This window comes from Harpegnathos saltator, unplaced genomic scaffold (assembly GCF_003227715.2).
Source record: "Harpegnathos saltator strain DR-91 unplaced genomic scaffold, Hsal_v8.6 scaffold64, whole genome shotgun sequence".
NCBI classification, from domain to species: domain Eukaryota; kingdom Metazoa; phylum Arthropoda; class Insecta; order Hymenoptera; family Formicidae; genus Harpegnathos; species Harpegnathos saltator.
In genome coordinates this window covers 251,791-258,894 of record NW_020230471.1, presented here as the reverse complement: position 1 = coordinate 258,894, position 7,104 = coordinate 251,791, and positions in this window count along the sequence as shown.

Here is a 7,104-nt window from a genome sequence, read left to right as displayed (position 1 = left end):
CTTTGGTTAGCTGACAGGTCGCGAGCAATCTGAAAAAAGAAGTAGACGCGCTGTTAGAAAAACAATCGCATTGTGGGGAGAGAATAGCGAGAAGACAAGATGTGCAAATCGAACACTTACTCCGTGGACCGATCAGCCTGCGTGTTAATTTTCCATAGAATATCGACGATGTATCGTCGATCGGTTCTTCTATCTTGTCCGTAAGAGCGACGTTCCTCCGAAGGTACCGCGTGACGCGGAGCCAATCGCTCCGATTTCGACACTTTCGGTCCGACCTGGTCTCTGATGCGCGACGCTTTTTTCCGTACGCAATGCGTCCTCGGTGGCTCCATGATGTCGACTGCCCGCCCGGTCGACGATGACTCTTTTTATGCCAACCATGATCAAGATCGAATATTTTCGCGTGACCAGTTCCGATAAATCGCTATCTGTTCGTCCATTGTGACAAAACAATTACTCGGATTCGCGATGATTCGAGTGATAACGTAAACAAAAACACTCGTCGTTTAGAGGCGGTGTCCTTTTTAGTCACGCACGACCGCGTCCGACTGTCTGAACAGATATTACCTAATTATGAAACTAACTCGATTCGACGTTCTCAAGGACAGATAACACCGATTCGTTTCGCAATTCGGTATCTTTTTTCCTGTGTCCTTCGACTACACGGCGTCGTTCTTCAGTACGGTTGATTGCGTATCGTCCGCTTGAGGCAATGAAATCCTATGTCCGCCTCATCATTCTCGCGGATTGAGCGGTAGTTTCTATTTTTCAACAGACACAACCTAATTATGAAACTAACTCAGTAGATAGACTAGGGGGATTCTAACTCAAATTGCTAATTAATTATGCAAAAGACATTATTTATTAATTAATATTTTTTAATTAATACCTCCCCCAATTAACGCTGCATTCTATACGAATGATATTCACGTTAATAATCTTAATCGGTGCGTCCGATTCGTACCATCGATGCGGTTCTAATATACGACTCGATGAGAATCCCAAAAGCGAGCCAATGTTGTTTGGCTTGCTAAAATTTATTCTATAAGCACATTTTATTTCATTCCTCATCGTATTATCATCGGCACGAATTATTATAGGATATTCATTCTCGTCATCTCTATATGGATTATTTTTGGAACGCACTGCTTTTGGAGAATGTGAAATTGCACGTTTCAGATATTCGTATATGGCGCGCAATTCGTACGATCCCTCAGGAATCGTAATTTCTTCATCGTTAGCACCATAGTAAAATTTATTATTCGACGAATTTACGTTTGGTATCGTATTGTATGCTTCGAAATCCGTTAAACCGAGCTCGTAATCACCATCACTCAAATCTATAGCGGGAAAGTAGCTCACCGTAAGAGTACTACTGTTGCCAGTCAACGTAAGCGTTAGCGACATGTTTGCAAACTGCCGAACGAATACTGACTGTTAGTGGAATATCATCATCATCATTTAAATTGATCCTCTACCGTTTGGAGAAACTGCAAGCACAATTGTCCGCAAATGCTCTGGTTGTAATGTTGATATGATGTGTGATTGTACAAAATTTTCACTACATCTCTCTCAAGGTATCGAATCAATTCCTTGGGCGGTCGAAGATTACCAAAACTGTCAAAATATACTGCGCGATTTCCTCTTTTCGCATACGCCACCCAGTGAGTACCTGGTCCCTCTGTGTTGTCTAAATTTATAATACCGCTCTCGTTTTGACGTACTCCATCTATTGGAAAGGCGTCACGCATGAAAACACCTCGAAAGAAAGATATACGCATACGCCTCGCTAGTCTTTCCGACTGTACATTAGTCATTGCACCCGTGGGTAATTTTAACGTTTTTTTTTCTGCAGCGCCTTTCCCGCGTTTGTACGGAGCAAGATAGATTCCGCGACCTTTCGTTGCGCGACCTTCCATTGCGCGATGATGACGTTTTAATTCTTCCAGCTGGCGTTGCGCGGCTTTGCCATCATTCACCGCTTTTGCGACACCCGCCGCTCCACCGACTAGTGAACCGAGAACTCCCAGTAATGGTAGAACTGGTAAAATACTACCCCGTTTTGCTACTGGAAGTGCTCGTTTTCGGATTTCTTTCTTGGACTTCTTTTTCTTCGTGCTCATGCCCATGCCGATTTTCGTTTTGGCTTTCATAGCAGCCCAAACGACTGCAGCAGCAGCTTTCTCGCCTAGAGTTGATTCTTTCGAAGTTATGCGTTTCCGCGCTTTCACAGCGAGAATCTCATCCGCCGCGTGCCGATCGGTGAGATTGTTGCTACGCGAATAGGCTATATCGTACTCACGACACGCTGCGTCCAATGAATTAGTGCCTCGGCCACCTCTGGCCAATCGTTTTACCAAGCGAGTTCCAGGACCTCAAAATTGATATCCGGGAATGTGTAGTTCGATAGGAAGCGCATTTATCGCGCGATTCAGTAGACCACTGCCGACTTTGACTTTTTTCGACGACATTCACTACAGTCCCTGATCAGCGGTGCTGGACCGTCGATATATGTTTGCTGCCACGGACGATTGTAATGTTCCAAACACCGACGATACTGCTGAACCTCTGGATCGACTCTTAAATGTTCCGGGAGTCTATCCTGCAAATCGTCAATATACTTTGCAAATTCGCGTAACAGAACAATCTTCGGTATATATTTCAGTTGTTCGGAGGTTAGCTCTCGAATATCATGGGTATCTGTCAACAGGAGGAACATTTTCTAAACTGAATGTTTCCAAGATTGACGCGCTTATATATATAGTTAAATCAGCGTCACATTTAAATTATTTTGCGACTCACGGGGGAAACATGCGGTTCGTGAAGCAACCAACGTCAATATGCATGACAAATTTCGACAATAGAACGGAATCAATGTTTGAGCAAGAGGCGCGCAAGCATGGAAACATGCTTCCGAACACCATACACGGCATCATATGCGGTCCGTTGAATTGCGGCAAGACAAACCTTCTCATCAGCTTGTTGGAAAGTCCGCACGGTCTACGTTTCGAGAACTTGTACGTGTACTCGAAATCGTTGCAACAACCTAAATATCGCTACTTGGAATATCTGCTGAAATCGATAGATGAAATTGGATACTTCACATTCTCCAATAACAGCGATGTGATTCCAACGACCGAAGCGCCAAAAATTCCATTTTTATCTTTGATGACGTTGCATGTGACAAACAAGATACGATAAGAGAATACTTTGCAATGGGTCGTCATTCGAGCGTTGACTGTTTCTATCTCTGTCAGACGTACGCAAAAATATCCAAGCATCTTATACGGGACAATACAAACCTTCTGATTCTCTTTAAACAAGATGGTACCAACTTGAAACATGTGTACAACGATCATGTGAACACTGACATGTCATATGAGGGTTTCAGTACATTGTGTTGCAAATGTTGGCAGGATAAATATGGTTTCACGGTGATTGATAAGGACAGCTCAATGACCGACGGACGATACAGAAAAGGATTTAACGACTTTGCTGTGCTGTGAGATGCTCAATCGTCGTTGCAATCTCAACGTGGTAACATCTTCAACATTCACAAGACAAACATATTAATGATGAATAGTAGCGTGAAGATCATGGATCGTGAAAAGGTAGCGGAAGAGATTGCGAAAACGAGCGAATCGATCCGCAAGAAGTATCGCGCTTTGAAAACCGGTAGAATGGTGGAAAATGCTGCATTGGAGAGACACTTTAAACCTATTATTGAACCTCTCAAGCAAATCGCGGGAAGCAGCGCTAATGTGAAAAGTAACGTTGATGTTAAAACTGAGCCACTATCAATGAGTACAAGCGAAGAAACAAATAGTGTAATATTAAAACCCGAAAAAAGATAAAGCGTAAGGCAAAACTTTCAGCAGTCGCATTGACTACACCGAAACGGAAACTATTAAACGATCCTCTGATAGTTCCTACATCGACGGGAGCTCTACAACATGAGGAACTACATGGAATGTCGCATGAACCTTCACCGATCGACAATCTACTCACTGATGATGATGATGAGAATGTTTCCGAAACCCCCGATAAACCGGTAGTGACATCCGTTAGACATCAGTTGCGAACGTACAAAGGACAACAAACTTTACGTGATCATTTTGGTCCGTTGGGTCAAAAATATACGGGAGTTGTGCTAAGCAGTGGAAAATAACACTATAGATTATGTTTACGGCGTACGTCTTAGTAACGATGGAGCGATACTCGGTGATAAACGTATCGATGTGGACAGAGACGATAATATAATTATAGGCGAAATAGGATACATTGGAACACCCGGTCTTTACGAGCTAATATTCAAAAGAATCCCCGACGATTCTGAGTACACCGAAGCTGATATGCAAAAATACAAAAATATACTATTGGCGACAAATACTCACAGACGCGGGTACCTCCCGTAAAATCTTATACTCGGTAACAAGGGACACAAATATAAACATATAATTGCGCCCCTAGTATCAGATGCGTCGAGCAATAAAGTGGGAGGAGAAGGTTTATACGCATCGCAAGCTATGATGACCTTAAATGACAACAATATCGATTACGTGCATTGGGATGACCTAACGAGCTGGTGGATCGTCTGCGATTGCTTGACGCTTCGCGCCAAGCTGGCAACAACTCGCACGAGCACGAAATTTTATCGATTATCGAAGAACTCCGTGAAGCTGGTCTCATTATAAATTAAGCAGCGTGGCATTGACACAAGTCAGTCAGTCGGTACAACTTGTTCCGAAATGTCGATGAATAAGTTTGGAGTGTCGTGAGAAAACAATGGTGCGAAAACTGATCGAGCGCATCAATGGAATGAACATGTTGAAAATTACATACATGAAAATGCTCTTTGTTTAAACGCTGCCAAAGTTTTTGATGCAAAATCGCGCAAGATAAAACATATAGCGCAGCCTGAAGCCGACAGTGACGTTGCAACCAAACAATACGTGGAAGAATGTGTTGCAGGTGTGAGAAATCATTTGAATGATGTTGCAACCAAACGACACGTACATGAAAATGCCCTTTGTCTAACCGCCGATGGCAAAGGTTTTTACGCAACAGGGCACGCGATACATCATGTAACGCGGCCGAGAGCCTTCAATGATGTTGCGCACAAAAATTATGTGGATGAGAGTATAAAGTCTGTAAAACTTCTGTTGCATGAGAGTAACGTTGAGAAGAAGCAGTATATAGATGAGAATATAAATTCTATAAAGCTTCTACTGCATGAGAGTAACGTTGAGACGAAGCAGTATGTAGATGAGAATGTTAAAAATTGAAGGATTGGCTGGAAGACTACCAAAAGAAAAACATACTGAGTATAAATACATGGTGGCCCAGAGGTTTCAACCGTTGTCGATCGACGCGATCGTTCGCCACCATTAATATTATACGTATTCTGTATTGCTCCAGCCTAATTCGTTTGATTGCTTTCTGTTATCCACAACCTACACTGCTCAAAAGAATTGTGGCATAGATAATTTATTGCCGAAAATTGGCGCACTTTGTCTGGCTATTACTTCGCGAAAAATTATTGTAGACTAATGATTTTTTCTTCAAAATGAAGCTTGAAGGCTCTACTTTAATAGTGTATCTCAATTTTTTGCATGCGATGCACCCCTACCCCTGTAACCCCCTGACATCGAAGGGAATGTTTGGTATACTAAAAATTGCAAAGTTTGACGGAATGCACGGACGTGGACAATTTCTTTTCGAGAACGCCGTTTACATCGTCATAGAGTTCAAATGTTGCCCTTCAACTTGACAAAAAATGGAGTCGTTACAATTTTTTCGCAGTTAGAGCCCTTCAAAAATATCGTTTTTTTACTTTCGAGCCAAGTATCGGCCGGCGGATTAAATGACTGGAAATCATAGTGGAGCAACAGCAAAAGTGTTTGTTAACATACGCACGCAAGCACGCGCACATGTTTTTTAGCTCCTGGCTCGTGTTTTCACCACAACCAACATTCTTAGCATCGGAAAACAAACTCTCTCCATATTCTCCACGACTCCGTACGATATTTTTGAAAAGCTGTAACTTTGCGAAAAAAATTGCAGTGACTCCATTTTTTGGCAAATTGAAGGGGAAAATTTGAACTTTATGACGATGCAAACGGCGTCCCCGAAAAAAATTGGCCACGTCCGTGCATTCCGTTAAACTTTGCAATTTTCAATATAACAAACATGCCCTTCGACGTCAGGGGTATATCGCATACAAAAAATGGAGATACGTTCTTAAAGTAGAGACTTCAAGCTTCATTTTGAAGAAAAAATCATTAGTCTACAATAATTTTTCGCGAAGTAATCGCCAGTCGAAGTTGGTCAATTTTCGACAATAAATTATTTATGCCATAATTCTTTTGAGCAGTGTATATAGAGTTGATCCTCCGCCGTACGTAGCTGAACGTGACATCAGCTCAGCTGTCCTCGCGGAAAACCAAAGTGTCAATTTGTGGGAATCACGCTTCTAAAGTCTATACATGTTCAACTTTTTTCGGACATTTAGGTTTAGCTTTCGACCCGACTGTGGCCATTGAATAAAAAAATTGATACAAGTGCAACCTGTGTGTTTATTTCATCACATTTATCACTCGCACCATGGGTATGAAGCAATATACACATAATTTGTTTGATCGGCAGTTTATTATCATCACATAATTTATTATCATACATCGTTTTCAGTTCGGATACGCAAATGCGTACTCGCGCTTTAGAATTGTGGCATGGAAACGGCGGAGACGCTAGGCGCACGATGCGAGCGTGGCGAACTTATGCTCGCTCAGAGGGGAACGCGGAACGGCGCGCTCGAGCGTTGAAGGTATCGGTTCGCACGATACGTGCAATAGCGAACAAGTTTCACGAATTGGGCAGCGTCAATGATCGTCGTCGCATCGGTCGTTATCGTTCGGTTACAGGTGACTTGGTAAAGATCGAACAGGTCAAGTCGAGCGTGAACCGAGACCCCATGATGTCACTTCGACGTCGTGCAAGAGAACTGAATGTCTCGTTCATCGGTGGCGCGCATACAGCATCGTGAACTGCACCTGCGACCGTACAAATTACAAGTCGTCCACGCGCTCAAGTTGCCAGATGCGCGCA